Here is a 22,761-nt window from a genome sequence, read left to right on the forward strand (position 1 = left end):
AGCCGTATTGAACGACTAAAGTTTGCTATCAATCCTGGAAGTGTCTGCTCCGGATGGTTGTACCTACCGGAACAATGGTGGAGTGCCAGGCAGACTACTGTAATACTATTCTTACCAGTACTTTCATTTATCTCTGTAGAAATACAATCATTTAAAATTAAATCCATAGTAGTAAGGTAGAGGTGGATATTTTTCAAGATCTTACAATCAGAATCTGACTCTGATCTCCATGAAAAAATGTTATCACTTTTCCACAAGCTTACAACTCTCCCATGTGCATAAGACTTCAAGATTTCTGGCCCAGAATAAGACCAGAAGTGATGTCAAATACTGATCAAAGAGCTTATTACATCAGAATTATTTACTGTCATTATGATATCACTTCTTCTAAGGTTTTAAATTGTCTCTAAACAATTTTATACAGGATGAAAGAGCAAAATGTCTCTACAAAAAATGAATGCCCAAGGAAGATTGCCATTAATTTCATTTTAATGAATTATAAGAAAAAGAATTTTTTTGTCACTTGCACAGTTTAAGAAGGCAATTCAGTTCTACAGATTACATTTTGTTTCTATATGTTTGGTTTCTTCTCCCCTTGTATGTCCTGTTCAGGCAGTTCAGGCCTGTTCCGTTTTTGAGAGGTAAAAGTTGTGTCCAAGCTTTTAAAATTCTTACCAGCAACAGGCGCTGTGACAGCCAGTCTTGATAGCAGGCTCTTCGAGGGCGATTGGTGGACCCGCCAGACTGAACCCTTCCAGCTTCTTCATATCCCTTACTGCTTCAATGTACTCTTCCACCCTATAAACGAATGCATTTCATGGCTTACTTGGGGACAGTTTCTTATCTCCTTTATATTACTGTAAATCTAGCACAATTCCTTTAATGGTAGCGGGGTCATTTTGCATTTATGCTTGAGTAAATCAGATCAAGCTTTGTCATTTCTATCTGCACTTCTAACATCAAAAATTCCCGTTAACTTCAGCCAAATTTTTAGCTGTTTAAGCAAATCAAAACAATACCAACAAACATTTGAGATATTTAGAGATGCATGGTATTATATAAATGTGATCTATTTCATAATATTGCATTTATTATTTTTATATAAGCAATTCCTCATGAAATTCTTGCTGTGCTCTGTTACAAGGCAAGCTTTGAATAATGCTGTTGCAAATGGTAAGCTCCAAAATTTCTCACCAGGATTTTTGCAATAGCAGCAAGGTTGTGCATTGGACTGGAACTTCAGGCAGGTGTCTAGAAAACTTTTTGGTGACAACAAGCCATTCCAGGCTCATATCTTTAGTTAAACTATTGTTTTACACTTTTATGTATGGATGTAGAACACACTTGGCACACTCTAGCACATCTAGATACTGATAACAGAGTCTTTTTATTAATCCCAGTTATGAGATAGACAGGACATCTGAGTGCTTCCCCTTGCAGCCTGCATGCAGTTACCTTCCACGTACATATCATATCCTTCACTCACAGAAGGAAAAAGAAAAGATCTCCAGGAACACTACAGCAATACAGACTCCTCGCCTTGGTTCCAGCTGGCCAAGGACGTCTTACAGGGGAATGAGTGCTAGAAATGGCTGTTTGATGGGAACAAACAGCAGCCCCCTTTGGATACATACTAGTTTTCTGAAGTTCAAAACAGCTTCAGGCTAGATTATCATTTTTCAGAACCTCTTTTATGCCCCTCATAATAGGAGGGGAGTTGGGACTGTCACGGCAAGAAGCTCTAATATGCAGCTCGTTGGTGACCCTGCCAGGCAGTAAGAGAGAACACAGTGGTCTGTCATCCCACTGAAACTGGTAGTAGGGCTTCCATAAATCCCAGGAGTGAAGTAAGAAAATAAAAAGAAATCAAATGGGAATTTGGGAGAAAGACCAGACAGACGCATGAGGCATCCTCGGACATTTGCCCAAAGTTCCTACACCTTCCAAACTGAATACCTGGCAGAACAGGATTGGTCAAGAAAACAGCAAATACATACAAAATAACATTAGTACTTTGCCCTGTAAAGAAAGAGAGGGTATATCTCCTCAGTGAGTCAACGTGCCTCAAAAGATGCCATCTTTAAATCCAGCATCTCCATATGCATTGCTCTCAGGCCCTCATTATTCATGCCCAGTCGAGGAATTTTTCAGGATTTGGCCCAATCTTCCGATTTATTTTTTTATTTCAGAGAAACAAAAATCAGCCAGGCAAAATATCTTTCGGAACAGAGCAACGCTGAGTAAAGATCTGAAACAAAGCGGTATGTTCATACTAACATATTAGCATATGTTGTCTAGTGGGTAGATAATCTAAAGAATCTGTAGCAGATAATATAAAGAGTATGTAAAACAGCTCTGGGTCTTTAACGTCTTCACCAGAGCACTTCATAGATTTCACCTTAGCCCTTTATCAAACCAACAGCGAAATATTGCACACTTGAATATTTATGAAAGAACTTACTAAGCTTTTTCTAGAGATGTTTTCCCTCCACTGTGCTTTCTTTCTCCCAGAGAGCACAATGAACTTGACACTTTTAAGAGTACTTTTTAAACATTGATTGGTCTGAACATTAAATTGTCACAAGTGTAAAAGGAAATTTTAGTTACAAAACTTTTAGGTACAACTAAGTACATTAGTAGCATTACCACATGATTAGTCTTAGCAAATTTAATAGCCTGTCTTTAAGCATCTGCAGGAGCATTGCACCGTTTGCAAGTGCACATTAATTAGTTAATAGCTCATATTATACATTAATATCTCGGCACCAATTCTTCAAAAATTATTCAAACATTTGTCTTACTCATGTAAGTAGTCCCATTAACACCCATAAAGCTACTTTTATGAGCAAAATAGAGTTCATGGGTGTATCCAGGATCAAAGGTTTGGGCATCCTTCAACTTCTGAATAAAATCATGTTTTTATATTTTTATTCTATACAAAGAATAAGTGAGCTGTCAGTATGCTCAAAGCTCTTTATTCCTGCAAGTCCTTGCAGAATCAGGGGCCTTTATTCATAAATAAATCAGAACAGTTTTCTGATTCATTTCAGTCCCGGGGTTCTTTGCATTTTGAATTTCCTGAGAAAATATTACCTTTATGAATATTAGCGAGTTTTAATTTATACAGTGGATGGACTGTACTAATATTTTAGTACTCCACTTCTGTCCTTTGCAATGAATGATACTTGGTTAAAATCCCATTTATGGGATTGTATGTATATTTTGGGATGGGTATGTATATTTTTAATGTGTATAGATACACACACACACACACTTATACACACATACTCTGTTCTTGTCACATTTTTCATTTTTTCTTTCTCTTTTTTAGATGGCTATTAAGTGGAAACCTAACACACCAAAAAGTATTTTAGAGGGCAACACTCAACCATTTTGGAACAGACTATTTTCTGTGCAGTGGATTCTGTCCTCCTCGAACAAGCAGTACAGGAGCGCTCCTATTTAGCTGATGGAGACAATGTATAGATTAGAGAATTAGTTAGCACACGAGCAGAACATTGCACTCCTTTGTTTGTCATTATCACAAGGAAAAATTCTGTAAAATTTAAATTTAATAAAAATATTTTACACACAGTTAAAAGAAATAAAAGCATACTCTCTTACTATACTCATTATAGACCTAATCTTGTAATCATGCAAGTGTAAGGAATTCTTTTCTTCTGCCCTCAAATCCTTGCACAAACTAACTCTATGTGAGCACACTTTCTGGATCTTGCACTAATGATGGACCTGATCTGCAAATATCAGCTCCTCAAAGCTTATAGCAATTCATCACCACTTATACTAGTCCTACAATAATTTACAGGGTTGGATTGCGATTTAATAGACATAATTACCATAAAGAGTACAGCAGTGTGCTTTTCAATGTTATTTCCCATCACACTGCAAAACTTTTCGTTCTGTAACACCACATTACAACAGACAAGGCTGGCAAGAATGATATTAACAGATGACTACAGGCATTTAGCAATACAAACCAAAATATTTTGTGACAAGCTAGGTATTTATGTGTATAAAATTTTCTCCTTTTTCAATCAAGAGAACTGCCCCTTCTCTGTGAATGTTAGGCCAGGAGCTGGCCAGGAATGAACCACAGCACTCAGAGTTCGACTGCTTTCGGGGTATGTGCATGCCTTATGGCTCTCTACAGGCCCAGCTATTATCTTGCAGAAGGCCACACAGGAAGTCTGTAACGTAATTCCCTCAGTCTCCGACGAGCATATCAAAGATGTTTCTGTTTTCTAACTAAATTTCAAATCATGTTCATAAGTTCTTTTTCTCCAGAAAGCTCTGAGGTAGCTCGTGCAGAGCCAACTCAGGCACATCCGTGCACTGTATGTTATCATGTACTCATTTCCTCAGCAGCTTGGACCCAGAGAATATAAAAAAAACCACCTCAAGCTGTAAGGCAAAGGCTGTCATCAACCCTTACACTCCTCAGTACGATGGAAGTCTCAGCCGTAAATGTACATTGGCCTACAGAGCACACATCTTTCTCAAGAGCTGGTTCAAACCCGTTCAAACTCCCACAAAGAGTAAGGACTACTACCAACCTCGTCCCGTTCCACTCCCAACGCAAGGCACACTTCTGTGACATTGCTATCCCTAACATGAGCACATAGCAACTTGTGAATTTTAAGCAGAAAACTTAAATTTCTAGCAAAACAAGACATTGCATTGCACAGGCTGGGAAGAGCGCGAGAACAAAACATGTGACAGGTACCAGTGTCATCGCTCCACGAGCCGCTAAGCCCAAAACTACTTTGACAAATATCATTTAAAAGCCTAAACATTATAGACTCACAGAACTAAACTCATATCTCCAAAGCCAAGTAGAGAGCTTCAATTACAAGACAGAGTAATGCACAGAAACAGAGAACACTCACCTGTGCAATGTCTGTTGCATGTAGTGACAATTCACTAAACAAAATGCATTTTATGTATTTTTATATAGGGAAAACAGTGATTTGCGTTTTCTACTAAAATTAATGGAATGTAAATGGGCATGTCCTGGCTTTACTGTTTATAGTTATTTCTCCAGAACTATTTGCCCTCATCACAAGAACTTATTTAGTTCAATTCAATCAAAGATTTATGCCTAAGAATGGTAAAGAAGTAGATCTAACTTATCAATCTGAAGCAATTTGTTTTTCCTTGATCTACATGTTTTACACATTGACATGCTTAAGGGATGCACCCACTGCATCCTTTTTGGAATATAATACCCAGGAGTGAACTGGCCTCTCCACAAATAATAATATATACTTTGATCTATTCAGAATCACTTTCAAATTGACAAAAGCTAGAAAACAATCAAGATATTGGTCCTTCTCTAAATCAACAAATTGTCAGACTCTCAGTTAAGAGAAAGACTGACCTATTGAGTCTCTTAAATCTAACAATTGCTATCACTGGATTTATGCTGCATCCAAATAAAATTAAATTCACATTTAAATTAAAATATTGAGGTATTACAGTATGATTTTTATTGCTAGCCGTGTCACCGGCCTCATGAGAACACTTTCTCACTATGTTGCTGTTGGGCGTTAAAGTGTATTACAAGGATTATCCTTTTTAAAATGCAAATATATAGAAGAAAATATCACCTACAAGTCAATTGCATGGTATCTAAGTGGAGGGTGTCATTCTTTGACCAGCTTTAAACAAACAGAAGTCTTGGCTTCCTGCAGAGTTTCCACCTACTGCCCCTAAAATGAATCCCACAGTTGAAAAGATAAGTGGTTAAGTTACTTACTGGTAACTAGTCACTAATGGTGCTTCAGACCATTCTTACCTTACTGAGGATTTAAGGTAAGATTGATGGTATTAGTGGTAATAGGAACTAGTGGTATCTGAAACACATCGGTTACACTAGCAAGAACAAAGTAAAATTAAGAATAGTAGTGGATTGGAATCAAATCTCTAATCCCAAATGTCACTGAGCGTTTAAATGCCAGTGAAGTCCACATTTAAATTTTGTAGCTAACCCTCTTCTCTGGCCAAGCCAAAATCTCAAGGAAAAACACCAGCGAACTTTAACTGAATGTGACTACGGATGCAGTGGAGAACAAGAAATGTGTGACTTGCTACCATACATCGTATTTAAATACAAATTAAAACAAGCAAGAGACCAACAAATGCCAGCAATAATACTAAGGATACGCATAAGGTAAGGTACCCACCTAGTTTATAAATGAAAAAGGGTGCTTTAATTCCATGCCTCAGTTTTGCTGAAAAATAGGCAAAGCTGAAACTATGTTTCTTAAATGGAACTTCAAGACTGGGAATGAATTACAAGCATTTGGGAAAAATAAATACAAGAGCCAGCTGAGAGCAGCCTTAATATACGTTTGGGGGAAGGGAGGAAAGGAGGAGTTCTACCATTTTGTCATTTTCTGTTTCGAGTTATTTAAATAACAAATGTAGGGATTATTGCAAAGAAATCAGCTGGATGCAATTATACAATGACACTATGCCAGCCTCAGTAACATCCTAGCTCTAAAATAAGCTCAGAGCTCCCTCTCAGGCTAAGCAGTGTTATTACATGCTGTTAGAAGATTCTTTGCAAGCAAACTTTATTGCTCACTGTTCACGTTACCTTAACACTGAAACACCCAAAAGGATTTTTTTCTGAATATCCACATCTTCTCATTATTATAGTCATATAGTATATAGTTCTTCCTTTCTGTTGTTTCCACATATTCTGAAATTTCGTTAGGTCACTATTTCACTGCTGTCAGGTCTTTGTTTCAATCTTTTGGAGCAGTATCTGGATTTTTTATATGAACAGAGAAGATTTTTACCTGTAGCCTATTTAGGATACATTAATAAGATGTTATGTCACTTATGAAATGTAATCCAGATTATGAAAGTCAGCATAAAGCTCTGACTATTGAGCTCAGCATCTATAGTGTTTAAAAGCGTGTGCTATTGTACTATAATTTACAAGAAGAGCTAATAGAACAAGTGCTCAGGATAAACAGTTAAAGTAAACTATTAACATTCAGAAAATCCACCTTACCCCATATTTTTCGTGCAACTAATAAAATTTGCAAATATATAGGCGTATTTGTACAACACCTGCTATGTAAGAAGACACTCTTAGGCGAGGATTCTCACCGATTTTAGCAGAAACACTTTTGTTAGTAAGGCATCCAAGATTGGGATATGTCTATGTATGACAGCATATGAAAGAAGAGGAAAGACAAAGCCACCTTAGAACATTATGTATGTAGTAAATAGTACTATAACTGGTCTGTAATAGAGATTTTCCAAACATTGTTGCTTGTAGTAGAATAAAACTAAAATATATCACACGTGCAAAACTGCTTTTGCCATCAGCAGAGGCAGGAATCGGACTGATACATGAGACAACAGACAATATTCTGAAGGCTGCTTATTCCAAAAAGCAGCCTTCTTGTTTCTGAGAACACTGTAGTATTACCACCATTTCAGCTAATGAAAGAAAGGCTATGATTTTCTCGACTTTGACAGAGAAACAAACATATTAATGGATAAACTCGTAACTGCCGTTTTTCAGACCCGTTTTGACACTACCACAGAACTTGCATTCAGTGAAGAACAAATTAGACAAAATTCCAAAAATACTCATGGAGCAATCACATAGCAGCATCACAAAGACAGAGAAATTCATGGAGGATAGTCACACTGCTGGCTAATAAACAACCCAGATGCAAACTCCAGTGCAGTACGACAGTACTAAAGGAACTGAAGTTTATTAGTTTGAACTTTCTGTCAGCGCACTAAAGGGAAGGGAGATAACAAAAAGAAGGACTGAGCAGACAACCAGAGGATGGATACGGAAGATGCTAGGATACAGGAAGAGATTTCAAGTGGGTTGGCAACAAGGTATCAACAAAAGTCTTGTGGCAGGAGGTGTTAAAACTATGACTCAAATTTATGAGAACACAGAATTTTGTAAAAGCTGCCCCTTCAGTATTTTCTTTTTTTTTTTTAATAAAGATGGCAGGTGAAGAATGGGACAATGAGAAAAAGACAGCAAGTGAGGCTCTTTCTGAGCAGATTATGAAGCCAGAGCTAAATGGATGTTAGATTGGCTTTAGTGTGGCATTCATTAATTCTTTTATTGCCCCTATACTTCATATTTGCACTTGCCCCTTTACCCTGTTTCATTATTACAGCAGTTGAGAATGAGGAACAACTGTAGATTAATGTGCCTTTAATACATTAAGGAGCACAGTCAAAAGATAGAAAACTCTAAATTACACTGCACATATTTATTAATATCCCTGTAATTTATTTTAAAAATCAAAAAAAAGCTTCTTTGGAAATCTTTTAATCAAGTCAGTCATTGCTTCATTTAGTGGTGTGACTTACTCTGAGAACATTAAAGGCCAGATAAACCAGTTAGATCCATAGATCTCTAAAATGCTACTCTATTAAGACCTTTAAGGAAGTGACTGGCATTTCTGCACCATCTTGGGAAGCTGCTGACAGATGATATTAGAGCATGGTGCTGATGTTAAAGCTATGATTTGCCTCGGTGGAAGTGAAAAAAATTTTTTAAGTTCCATTTCACAATGCCAGGTTATGCTCTCCATATATATATAAAAATAAAACGTATATAAATTCTGGTAAAATAGTTTACACATAGCATATCATAATTTCCTCATAATATTGCTTGTTGTTAAAATGAATCACAAGTAAACGGTCACTGTTTTTCTTTTTCTTCTGAAGATATAAACACCCTGTACCTCAGAATGCAGAGGAACAAGCCTCGTCGATATTTCTCATAGAAATTGCTGAAAGCACATACCCGAGCCTATGGAAGTGTGAGAAAATCAGCTATTTAAGATTTCAGCTTAAAAGCCTTTCACCTTCATCCTTTCAGATATGGGAAAAGGGAGGCATGAGCCTGACCTGTGAAAGAAGTAATGAGATGAAACCTGCACATCTTGGTAAAACCAAACCAAACGAAACCAAACCAAAAATAAACTAAACTGTAAGAAAAGACATCTACTCATCCACCTACTAGCATCAATCGTTCTTCACTCTCCAGCTTGCCCTCTGCCTTATTGAAGACTCCAGATTGCATTCTCCCTCAAGGGCATATTTTCTGGCTTAGGGTAAAAGTCCTGCTGGACTTCCACTCAGAAGTCGGGCTGCACCTGTGATGCGAGCCAAAGAATAACTGTTCTACCTCTACTCCTTTCTATTTCTTTTTTGGACTCTGAAAGCAGATCCCTTATCTCACAAAAAACAGAAGGATCTCTAGTGTCCAGAACAGGGAGCTGTGCCACTGATAGGAGCTCCTTCAGCCACCAGCTCATCTCATTTTCACATTTCTCCTTGGCCTTTAATTACTACTAAAACTATCATCCTATTTCTTTTCTTCTTTGCAAAGGTGTAAAATAATTGCTAGAGTTGAAAGCCCCTGAGCTTCCCTAAGGATCTAAGGGACGGAAAGAATAAGCTCCAGACAAAAAACTCCTTGGCATGCCCAGGGGCAGGCCCGGGCCAGTGGGTGCAATAACGCAGCTGCAGGCGTGCACATTTCCTCTGCCGCAGTCGCTGCCAGTCAGCGGGGGAGGGCAGAGGCAAACACCGGAGAGTTCGTCACACGCATGCGCTGCAGAACACAGCCTTCAGCCATCTTGTCTTAGAAAGGTATGGCAGTCAGCATCCCTCTGCTGCGTTATTACCTCTTCGTGGCTGATTTTTTGCTCAGAGTCCGTATTTATAAGAAGCAGCTGGACATGCAAAACATATTGCGGACCTTGTAATACAACACACTTTTTCAGTCAAAAGGCATTGCTACTACCTCTTTTGCAGCAGCCCAACTTTTCTATCCCAAATCATAAAAGTAAAAATTTAGAAAGAATGACCCCATTTTAAATGCGCAGTCTAATTGGCTGCTACCTGAATGTAAGATTTTAACTCTAACTTGGTGAATCCTTACAGCTGGGTGAAGGACTGTCATTTTCAGGTGCGAAAAGCACCACAGAAATTTGATTACCATTTTAATTAATACTAGCAAACAACAGTCATGATAAAAACACACCTATTTCTACAACAAAATGTCCATTCAGACAAAGAAATCCCCACTGGTAACCTTTTCCCAGCTATGTGTCAGCCGCTCCTTTTCGTTTTGCTGCTGTTTCTCTCCTCTCTCTGGTTAACACATTCCTGGTTGTGCAGTTGCTCGCCTTTCCCAAGAAGGCCTCTCTTTATGAAGCCACAGCCATTTTCTTCGGGATGGAAATGCTGCCCTCCAGCTGCCATTGTAACCTGAAACAAGGATGCTTCATTGCTTCAGAAAAGACCCCGGGGACTCTTATTCATACACATATTTATCTTCTTCATGATATACACACAGATTTCCATTGTGAAGAAAAGCTGTGTGAATCCAAAAGCCTGTGCCTTTCACAACATGAAGGTTTGTTCAGGATTAACATTAAACTGCAGCATTTTGAGGAAGAGAGGAGGAATCTTATCAGAAAGCACTTCAGCTACCGTAAGGAACGGGATAAGAGTCAGATCGTGGGTTTTGCTGTATTCCTTCCTCTTCATTTCATCACCTTTCAGGCTTCTGCTCCCTTTCAGTCCCCCACCTCTGTCCCCTAAAATCTTGTGGTTTTCAGCTTCATTCTTGACCCTCAGCTATAATCCTATTATTTTCCTGCACTCTATCCAGAACATTCGTCTACATCTGCCTTTTTAATAGCATTGTTAATGATTTGAGGGGAGTAAATCACGGTCAAGATAATGGCTGCAAAAAATTAATAGACATGATTTTTATGATATAATACACTAGTATACTAATCGTCAGAACAGTTAATTGAAAAGCACTAAATATTTTATTATCCATTCGGTATTCCTTCACCTTTTACCATTCGTGCTTCTGTTTATTTTTCTTTCTTTAGAACCTTTTTACCTACAGCTCCATCCAATTTACCTTTAATAAAAATTGCAGCATAGTGGCATCTAACTACAGCATTTAAAAAGTACTTAAGAAACTGAGACTTTCTTTGAACACTGATGCAGATCAGGAGGTCAGGAATATAGATTTCATTTCAGTATCTAGAAAGCCTGCTGTTAAAGGAAGTCCTGTTTTTTCAGACAATTTTTAAAAATAGGATTTACATTAGTGTCAGTCTGAAGCATGCAGACTCGTCACGACAACCAAGCTGAGACTCTTAAAGGGACAGAGTGCCTGCCAGACCCGGCATCTCTCGAGGCCCCTAATTTTGTCTCCAATCCTGGCCAACAGCACAAGCTCAGAGGACAATTCAGAAAACTCTACAACAGATCTTTCATAAGTCCAGGGCTTTTTCCAAATCATCACAGTTAAAGGTTGTTTTATGTGCAAAATTATGAAGATAGGCTTTGTTTTTGTAGGCAGAGGGTTGCGGTTTTGTTCACTAGAGATTTGGACTCTGATGTTAGCGTTTCTCTTAGAGCATTTGGAAAATGCAGGGCATATCCTTTACACAGCCAATGGCTAGCAGGGAAATGATTAATCGTGTTGTTTGGTATTTGTAAACACACCCAGGGGCTTGCTTAAGTAACAGACTTACTTCTTTCATAAATAAATATATTGACGGAAAGCAAAATCAGTGCAAATTCTGTTTAGTTTGGGGAGCTTTTGATTTTTAAATTTTGAGTGAGCTTAGCACTTATGTATATTATGTATCTAAGTTTAGAAGGCAAAGAAAGAGCAGCTATGACATTAAGCAAGTTTCTCTATAATACCACAACCCTGTGATATCCATGCTGTTGCAGTCTTCCTGCAAGGACAGTCCCACTAAGCTCCCTGCTGATCCTGTGATGGTTAATGTAGTTACATATTTACACAGCTACATAAAATTGATGCTAAATTAGCAAACCAGACACTCAAAGTTTAGTAGAAAGCTCCACATAGTCTGTGATGAAACTTTTAATGAGATGACTGCATGCAGTATTTTTCCATAGATCCCTGCCTCATTCAGCAAATGGATACTTATATGGTCTTTTCTGTATATTCACCACTTAACGTGTGGCCCCAGATACAGCGGTTTTTTTAGCTCTATGCAGGAGTCTCTCTAGAGTTCCTCAGTACAGCATGAATACGTTTAATTAAGAAGAAAGAACAAAATCAACGTCTATGGAATTATGCAGTATTATTTTCTGCAGTATTATTTTCTCAGTCTTCTGGAAGGCGAAAAAAGATGCAGGAGATAGCTATCAGTTACCAAACGTATCACTAGTAATTTTGGATGCTCATAAGAATTTGCTATGACCTGACTCTCAGATCACCATCCATAGCACTGTATTGCTTTTTACATTCAAAGCACAATTCCCTTTGACTTTCTTTGGAAGTGCTGAAAGCTCAGCCCTGCTTGTCTCTGTAAACTTAATTCTTTCAAGAACTATGTGGGTCAGTGCCTGAGCACGTAATGGGGCTTTCCCCAGTTGCAAGGCTCTGTCCCCAGGGCACCAGTGGCAGGTTTGCATGGCTAGCCCTCTGTCCTCCTCAGTTCTGTAATGTGTGCAGCATATTCTTAGTACCTGCAAATAATCATATAAAAATGGTTTCGCTCTGACATTCTGAAAGACTTCTCGCAAATGTACAGAAGAAAACACAGAATTATTGTGCTTCATTTCCATGTGCACGTGTGCTTTGACATTTTTAATACCCTTCCCCAAACACACATATAGCCACACTTAAAACAGATCTCTGCTGAAGAACTGAGGCCTGAATTTTCAGACATGCTGAGCACCTGCAATTCCTGTTGAAATCAGCTGGAGCTAGAACTGCTATGGTCTCAGCACTTCCCAAACTGTGGCCTTAGTTTATAGACTGCCACAGGCATATTCATTCTCTTATGAGTGGCTAGGATTTTGATACAGTCTAATGTTATAAAAGCACAGATGAGTGACATAGGGAGAAAGGCAAAGAGAGTTACACTATTCAGAAAGCCAAGCATTAATTCCGTTGCTGCCTTTTGCTTAATCAGCCCCGTTTGACATTGCTCAGCTTAGCTGATACATTTCAAGAAGAGCTGCATATGAAATGTATCCGTAACCACCTCTTCCACTCACACCATACGCCTTGTTTATTCGTGTAGAAGTACAGCTGCTTTTAGGACAAGTCCCTCTGTTCAGTGTCACAGTGCAACTCATCTGCTCAGCGTAGGGATAAGGAAGGCTAGAAGCCACGGACAAAGCAGCTCTCCTCCGTAGCTGTGGGGGCTGCACACAGCCTCGGCTGCTGAGACAAGCACGCCCCTGATAACAGCTGAGCAGCTGATCCCACCAGCCTGCTCCCCACTCTCTCCGTACTGGAAGAAGCCGAAGGCCAGCAGGTTACAAAGACATGGCAATCCAGTCCTCTCTAGGAAGACTTCTCTGTGCTCAGCTGTACTACTGCACTTATTTTTCAATCCATCATTTAAATTCTTCTTTTCTGATATGCATCTTGGGATACCGCATCACTGAAATGACCTGCCATTCGCCTATGCGAAGCTACTGTGTACACCTACTTAGCCACCTAGTCCTGAGCTGTTTTCTTCCACCTTTCATTTTCAATACCTTCTTCAGTTGTATTTCATTCCTGTTACCCTCGCATAACTAAAAATGTTGAACTACATTGTCTTATCATTTACTAATTTTAAGTGACAAAAACAATCAAATCTCTTTATATGTTCACATGAACATGGATGACCCTAGCAAAGGCAACACTGCCTATTTATCTGTGGCTAGCTCTGAACTTCCCCTTGCACAATGTTGTTACACTGCAAAGATTTAGACAGCTCTAAATCATATTTTAACCAATCTGAGAAAGAAATGTTGACTAAAACATATGCCTACACAAAGATCTGTGTGTCCTAGCTATTTACCCTAAGTTATATTAATTTCGGTGTTGTCCTAAGTTTTCCTTGCTTCACATACTGTTGTGATCACAGAGAAGGTGAAAACAAGTGACAGTCTTCTCACTCTCAAATATTCATAATAAAAAAATTCCAAACATTCAGCTTTATTTCAGGGCATGTTGTATTTTCTATGTTAAAAGACATTCTTCTGCTTTTCTAGGGGGAAAAGAGCCTGCCTCATGATTATTTCAGCACAGGTTGTGCAATTCTCTGAGGCTGTTGTAGTGTTTCACAGATAAGGCAAGAAATAGAAATCTCAGCAGTTCCTACAGAAAAAGCATCAGAGGTGTCATACAGGACTATTTTCAAGGTGAAATTCTCTCTGATTCTAAAGACAAAACAATTTTGGAGGTATTCTTGAATATTTTGGCTTTTTAGGAAAGATCGAGAATGACTGGCTGATAGTGATGCTGCATTTCTTATCTTGTGGTGGAGCAGGCCAAGAGATGAGTCAACAGTTCCATTGCGATGGAACAGAACAAGCAAATATTAACAGAAAGAGCAAGATATTTGCTTTTGTGCACTGAATTTTAAAAGCATATATATTGACCCTATTTTTGTTGATTTGTAGCTGGATGAGGCAGAACTATCTTTGATAGGCCCAATTGTGAACCTACATTATAGCTTAAGAAAATCGTGGCCAGTTGTGCTGATAATGTCAGTCAGCTGGTTTTATTAGTTGTAACAGTTGAATGTAACCCTTACAAGGGGAATAGCTTCTACTCCTTTTCAAGAGCTAACTTCACAGATACAGCCGTTTCTTCCAACAGTCTGTATATAGACTGCAGCTTGGTAGACATAATGCAAGCTTTTCAGTAGCTATATTCTCACTATATTCCTACAGACTTCCTTAAGACTAAGCTCTCACCCACTTACTCTGTGTAAAAGAGGTGCAGTGAGCCCTTGGAAGCCACAGAGCCATGAGAAGAAGAATTCCACCAGCACAAGAACTGGAATCCGCAGGGTCGCACTAGCAGGTCTTGCAGGGCTACTGTACAGGTGTGTCTCCAGCCCTTAGATCTGGAATGGACCAAAGTGTGATACAAGCTTTCCTTCCCATAGGCTGCAAGCTATGGATCAGTTCAGAATCAAAGTCCAGATCTTTCTTTTAAACAAAGATCCCTTTAGATTTCTTCACAGATTCTGTATACCTAACAATGTTTTCATTTTTGCCATGTTCTTAGGATGACGATCTCCCATGCATTCCAGATTAACAGGCACAGACAGCAGACCTGCTTGTTTCAGGAAAATTACCACAGCTACAGAGGAAGTCTTATACATGACAACTATTTAAAAGAATAGAAGACCTGCATTCATCTAGGTACTGAGAAGCCACCACGCAAGCACAACTGGGCTGCTCAAACTGCTTCCAGGAATGAGTCGAACGCAAAGGCTGCCCCTGAACAGGGCTGGGAAGGTTGCCACCACCATTCAGGGCTGCTGTGGGGCAACACCCTCTCTTGTCAGATACATGATGCTTCTCGGCTGAAACAGTCTGCATCCTTGCTGAATCCACAGGTGACTCCTGAGAAGAAGCAAAATACCAAGTTGTCTGTATTGTGGATTCATGCCTGAAGAAGGGCATGTGCTGAGATGACTGAAAGTCATGAAGATTTGATAAAGCAATTTCTGTGTCATCACCATCCCAATTCTATAATATTATGGAATATTGATGTAATGGTCAGAGTGCCTAATGACAGTTAGGTTAATGCTATACAATTGATTCTGTTTGAAAGGCTATTTAGGTGGTCATTCTTTCCTCAGATTTCCAGCTTATAACTGAAGCTTTCCATTAAAATGTATTTCTTTCTTCCAGACGTATTATTGGTGTACGTTTCTTATTCATCCTCGGTTTTCGCACAACACTTCCATTTTGCAAAATAAATGTAAAGATGAAAGTGAAAATTAAGGAGTATGATGCTAAGTAAAATAATTAAGCAGAGCCTTCTCAAGATAATTTGACTCTTATTTTAACCTCATCTTTCAGCCAAGAGTTTTAACACTCGGCTAATGGAAACTCAAGAACAGCTTCTTGAAGATAGGTAAACAGAGGCACAGAAGCTGATGAATTCCCTCAAGTCACATAAGGAGGCAATAAGAGAAATAAGAGTAATGCGCATAAACGCTGACTCCTATGATTCTTAGCTTTAACTACGAAGACTTATGTCCTTGATATTTGTGCAAATATCAAAGAGACTAACAATTATAAGAAAAATTACTCCATGATACAGGACTAGTGCTGTCAAAGTAACAATATTACAGCAGTCTATCAACAGAAGAACAGAACAGCCATACTAACATCTGTCTAACCCCTTATCCTATCTTCTAGTGTGGCCAATAAGGATGGCTAAAAAGGATTATAAGTATATATCATATACTGATATTTCTCCAGACTACTCTTCCAAATTCTAGCAATCTGTACTTTAGGGACTTTCTAAACTAAAGCAGTGTATTTGTATTTAATATGTTCTCTCATCAATTTGTCTAATAGGTTTTTGAATCAAAATAAATTTTTAGCAACTCCTAAACATGGAGGCAAGGAATTCCAGTGCTTACTTCCCTCTGCGTGAAACATCTCCTCCGTTTGTTTCAAACTGAACACCCATGAGCTTCCTTCACTTTCCCTTTCTTATTGGAATAACACTATTTTCATTCTAATTAGTGTATAAGTTCCTGGTACTTTAGAATATATTAACATCACGGTATGAAGTATGTATATCTGTTGTGAAATATCTGTTTTGGCTTTTACAAAAAACTAATGTTTCAAGCAGATTTGGTGGGTGGAGCTGAAGGGGCTCAGTGCATTGGCTTTTTGTGGTGCTAGTCGTAAGTTCTTATCCTGAAATTAATAAGCTTTGTTCTTCTAGGAAATTTCCATGCATTTATCAGAGCTGAGAGTTTTTTGATGAAATTAAATCTTAACACCAAACATGAAGTTAGGAAAAATACATTGTTTTTCCAATATTGAAAGCTGTTACGTTGAAGTAAGCATTTCAAATTTGAGAGTTGAGTGATCAAAAATCTGAAAGGCTTTTATAAGAGTGTACTGAGATTTGGAAAATTTTAAGCCTTGAAATTTTTCATTTGCATGAGCTTGAGGTCTTTAAGTATCCAGTCTCCGGAGGCCCTCCCTCTCAGGCCTCTGTGTCAGCCCTTCTGAGCATGATCTTACCATGTTCACTGCGACTATTCTGCAAGGGGGGCTGAACAGAACTTCCCCTTCGCAGGCCAGTCAGTAATGAGGAATGGGAGCAGAAGGATCATACAGCTCCAGAACAGAGAATAACACCCTGCATTCCTTTCGCTGTAATACATAGTTCATTAAAAAAAAGTTCTTCTCCCCCCAAGTTATGTCAGGCTGACTGCGAAAATAGCAACCTATGGTTACTCCTAGTTTCTCAGTTAACAGAAGGTACAAAGATCTGTGCTGCAGAGTTGCAATCTTACCAGAAATCTTGCTAGAGAAAACTGTCACCTATGCAATGGAATTTCCATTTCTTCATCGTGCTTTTTAAAAGTGTTCTGGGTAATTAAGTACCTGCAAAGTCTAAGTGTTATTGCATAAACGAACATTGGAAAAATACTTAATTATACAATCACAAAGTCCTTTTTTCATAGACTCGTCACCTTGCTACATTCAGTATACGGTATTTTGGAAACAAAACAGAATATACATCTGTATTACAGTTTAAAAGTAGGGCTACAATTCATATAGATATCTCTGAGATTGCTTTAAATTATCTAATGAGGATACCGATAGCAGTGTAGCCACAGCAGCACAAGGGTTACTACAGGCAAGCTGCCACGTATTTATTTACATCCTGCAAAGGTCTTGTAACTTATATCAAATCTTTTGCTATATAACTACACAAAGATCATCTTCCCCCAGGAATTAACTTTACAATACTAGGGATAACCTGATCAGAAAACAAATGAGTTATTTTCAATGAGGCATTTTAGGGAAGTGACATTCCTTGTGACAGGTACAGGAGTTTGACTCCCTCAATGAGAATTTAAGTCTCTAGAAACAATTGATTTTTTTAAATAAAATATTAAATAAAAGTAATGTTTTGGGGGAAGAAAAGCTGTTAGATAGATGAAATTAAAGATTACATTAGGTTTTCCTTTTCAATCTTCACTTTTAACAGGTTGACATTTGCCCCAAAGACAGTACTCTAGTTTGTATTAATATCCATGGGAATGACATGCCTCTGAGAGCATATGTACAATAAAAAAGTCTTTATAATATCTTCACAGTAGTTAACATGAACAAATATTACACCCCTAATAAAATATATCCTTTTCATTGGCACACAAATCATTCGCCATCCCACTATAAAGGAGTTTCCCAAAAAGTCATTCCAACAGCATCAGTAGAAAATAAATACATACATACATAAGAAAGCTTTTTTTTCTTTTTTTCTTTTTTTTTTTTTTTTTTTTTTTTTTGGGAAAGCCTTATCATTGAATGTGGTTTATAACGGGCTTACTGCAAAATTAAAGTCTACTCCCTCAAGGACTCTTACATCTCTTTCAAAATATTTTTAAAGCATTTTACTCTTCAATAGATCACTACAACGCCATGTAAATAAAACTGATTAATAAGAATTCAGTGAGGAGAGAGAGACATTTACCATAAAACCAGGAATGCTTTGAGCTCTGCAGAGATTCCTTTCTGCCACACACAGCTCGGCTGGAAACATTCCACTAGTCCCACAATGCACATGTTTTCAATTACAAACTACAGATTTTATCAGAGTTTAAGTTAATTATTTTATACCACTGAGATGAAAGCAATTCATGTTTTAAAAAAAGTACATATCTTCTTCTTTTAAAGCAAAAATATTTGTGCCTCTCAAGAATAGACTGTGAACCCTTTGGAATGATTTTTTTCTTTTAACATCATTGTGATAAGAAATCTATTCCTCTCCTGTGGTTTACCTCTCCTGAGTTATCAAGCCTTCACAGCATAATGAGATCAAAATTACATCTCATGGCAGTCTATTATGCTCTTGTTGTTTACAGGCTTTTTATAACAAAACAGCCTCTGCACTAGCTTTTGTAAAAATGATCCACTACGCATTTTCTACCCACTGCTGTTTTCAGTGTCCAAACTGTATCAAAGTAAAGCAACCCAAAGGAAATGAAGCTGTTCCTGTTAACATCCCCAATGTGCCATATGAAGTATACGTCCAGTATAATACTTGAGATTTATATGTTAATAATATCAGCTTGTATTTAATAAGTAAATCATATATATTGTTTTATAAAATATAAAGAATCATCAGTTATCATAGATAACTCTCTAAAATATGTTACTGAACTTTGTGCCATAAACAGAATTATAACAGTGGGGAACTGATGTATTTTCAAAATCCAGTACTTCTACATTTAATACACTGATCAACACATGAATTTTTTCTGATGTGTCTTCTCTGAGAGGTAAGCATGCAAAGCCGTGACACCACATGGTTTTAAACTAGTCAGGGAAAATTTGTCCAGGTTTGTTTTTAAAAACTGCACAAATGGTAGAACAGACATCAAAAAAGGAGATGAATAAGAATTAATCAGGACACCATTTCCATTGCTGAAAACTTATTTTCTTAGGAGCACTTGGAACCTCACATGTTTTTGAAGCAGAAGATTCCGGTGGTCTGAAAGACAGGGGGAGAAAAAAAAGGTTGGGGTTCTCATCATCTCTCTCATCATTAAACTGCCACACAGCTATAGGGAACTCATTTAATCACACCACACATCACCACCTCTCAGTTTATCAGTCTGTGAAATGGGAAGGATAATGTTTGCTTGCCTAATTTAGTAAAGCACTGAGATTTACACATGAAAAAAGCATTATAAAAATGTAAAATAACAATAGATATCCTAAAGCAAAGGAATGACTCATCAGCATTGAGATAATTTGTGGCAAATACTCATTATTTTAGCTAATTTGTTGCAGGAAAGAATAAAACCATACAAATATAATCTGGGCAAAATATTACTGAGCCCAAAGGGCATGCTGGAAATAATTTCTGCCCTTCAAGTTTCATTCTAATTGTCATGTAAATTAAGAGAGCTAAAATTACACCAGCTGGAAAAGGCAAAGCTTTCTTTTGTTTCTTGAGTGACCCTCAGAAAAGTCTTCCCCACCTGATTAACTAACATTGTGTTTGTTTTGTGGACAATAAAATGTAAAAAGTTTTCCTTTTCCTGTCAGCAAATGATGAATACATGTGGAACAGATTATTTAATACCACTAGACCACCAGGGAAGAAGATTTAGGTGAGCAGCAGCAGAGCTGTACCATTTATTTTTATTACCATGCATTAAAAATTACGTTTACAGATAATTGTTTTTCTCCCTCCAATAAACCAAGATAAAAAAAAATCAAGGAGAATATTTAATAATACTAGACCACCAGGGAAGAATTTTAAAAGTTGATTTTTTTATTGACAAATTAGATTGTCTTTTTTCTTTCTTTCTTTTCTTTTCTTTTAAATTTCCAATTATTTTTAACTGCAATTTGTGAAGAGAAAATCTGAAAATAGAATGACAGAATGAGTTTTCTTTTGGGGGAGTTTCACACAGATTAAGTTGTCCCTTTACAAGGGTAATTAGCTAATCAAATAGTCCCTCAACACCAGCAGTTTTATAACACCTGTGTAGCTGCCCACATGTTATATAATGTTTTGCAGATGTAGGTCCTCACAGGTCCAGTCATACAGTCCTATTTCCTAGTATTCTTTGCCATTTCTGCTCTTACTGGTGTCTGATACTACTGCTATCCATTTCTGTGGGAGTGTTACTGCATAAGATTGTTGAATTTACTTTACTTTCCTGCAAGAAAAATTACATTTTCTAGAAACCTATGCTTTAAATCCCCAATTCCAATTTGAAACTGAAATATTATGAGAAATGTCATTGAATTCTATGAATTCTATACCATGAATTCTATACCTGATGCTAGCAAACCCAGAAAGTAATGGAAACAAAGGTAGTCAGCCTGCTTATGTGAGAGCTCCAGATGATTTATCTATAAAAGGAATTTGGGCCAGATTCTCAAGTCAATACTCATTAGCTAGACAAAGCTGAAATGGGCTTCAAAGTCAGTGATGATTTTGCCTAGGTAAAAACAGCAAGCCCGTCAGGATCTGATAAGCATCTGAAAGCCTCAGATTTACACACACACACACACAAAAAAAAAAACCAAAAAGCCACTGAATGTTTAGCAGTTTGCCTATTACAGTATGAAAGGAAACAGATGTAAGAAGAGCGACCCATGCTATTATGTAGTGCTGGTCAGGTTCACACTATTTTATATTTGAAGAAGAAAACAAACAATTCTGCATACACAGCAGGGCCATAAAAACATGCAGTGACACATGAATGTGCAGTGAACTTTTTCAAATGTGCGTTGACTTTCTGAAGAATAAATGTTGGCTATTCAGCAAAAACCTACAGCTTCCACTGTCACTGCTTGGATCTGCATTTGCTAGTTCATAAGTGGCTATAGACTTTTTTCTGATATACAACTTTAAAAAGAAATATAACTGTCTGTATGTCAACATTTGCTGGATACATTTTCAGCTTTACCCAGATTTTTTTATCAACAATATACTCTAAGCAACTGTTAGCTTAAATGAGATCTACATACCCCATAAGAAAGGTTTCCCAGATTTCCTGTGTTGCTTACAGTTGACCAGAAAGCTCAAGCAACAAAGCAGTCAACAGCGCACAGCAACATACTGCTCATCTTGCTCACGTCTGACGAGACAGGGACCTAGTCTGAACTGCTTATGCTTTCACAACCAACTGCTTCTGCTATTACTGCTCATGAGAGTGTATGGCATGGCACCTATTGCTGCCTGTCCCTCTCGGTACCAGCAGACGTTGCCAAGGGCAGAAGAAGAAAGCCCTGCTCTGCTGGGCGCAGTTCACTTCTCAGTCATTAGCCCATTCTTTCCCCGCCCTGGCTCTGGTCCTAACCTTCCACAAACTGCCAGAAGTTCTGACTTCTCCTTCTGCCTCATTCCCTTCTTCCCTCTTCCAGGAGATTCAAAAGGTTGAACAGGAACTTCTGCTTGGAAGGAAGCAAGGGTCCCCAGCAGGCCAAAAGAACAAACAACACCTGCCCCAGCACTAACCTCAAGATTCCACAAGGATGCACACCCTGAAACCTACTGAGTATTTCTAATCCCTTTCCGCTAACGGGACCCTGCCACAATACTCACTGACTTGTCTTACCTGACTAGGCCTCCCTACCAAGGTCAGCTCTGTGCTGCGGAGGTTGCCTGTAGCTCTAAGTTTGTAAACATATATAAGCTTAGTAACAAAATAATGAAGTTAAGTAACAAACAACAGGAGAGAGAAAGCATGTTTCAAAGGAGGTCTGAAAAGAAAGGGAGAATCAGTGAGGCAGAAAAAATGGGAGTTACACATACATATCCATAGCAGGGAAGTCTCAGCTATAAACACAAACAAGGAGGAAAAATGTGTATTTCTGTTTCCCCTCTTGATATTATCTGATCATAAGCAACATTTAAAAATTATTCAAGTTCTCCTACAGCGCCAGCAACAAGCTGCTTGTTACAGGGACACCATAAATGCAATAGCACACACGCTCTTGCAAAATCAGGTTCTGCTGCTACAGGCAATGGAAGCTGTTAAACATTACAAATCAGCTGAAACAAAAGGCTGGGCCCCTCTCAAATGGCAACACATCCTAGGGCACTGCCCCATACGCCTTGCTGGCTCTTCAGGTGTTGTAAGGGGCCGGTTTCAGATTCCTCACAGAGCAGCAGTCTCCTTTCCACCACTGCTCACCTCAAGTGCAGGAAGGCAACAAAAGAAA

The 22,761-nt window shown here is 38.2% G+C and overlaps 1 long non-coding RNA gene across 1 annotated transcript in view; it reads right to left on the reverse strand.

Moving 5' to 3' along the window:
* Positions 1-471: 471 nt before the first annotated feature.
* The window catches only part of LOC135328963 (uncharacterized), an 83,011-nt gene continuing 60,721 nt past the window's right edge, over positions 472-22,761 (reverse strand). The window contains exon 2 of the long non-coding RNA XR_010390094.1: positions 472-798. This is a non-coding gene — a long non-coding RNA (uncharacterized LOC135328963). The remainder of the gene's footprint in view (positions 799-22,761) is intronic.

This window comes from Dromaius novaehollandiae, chromosome 7, assembly GCF_036370855.1.
Source record: "Dromaius novaehollandiae isolate bDroNov1 chromosome 7, bDroNov1.hap1, whole genome shotgun sequence".
In the NCBI taxonomy this organism is placed as follows: Eukaryota; Metazoa; Chordata; class Aves; order Casuariiformes; family Dromaiidae; genus Dromaius; species Dromaius novaehollandiae.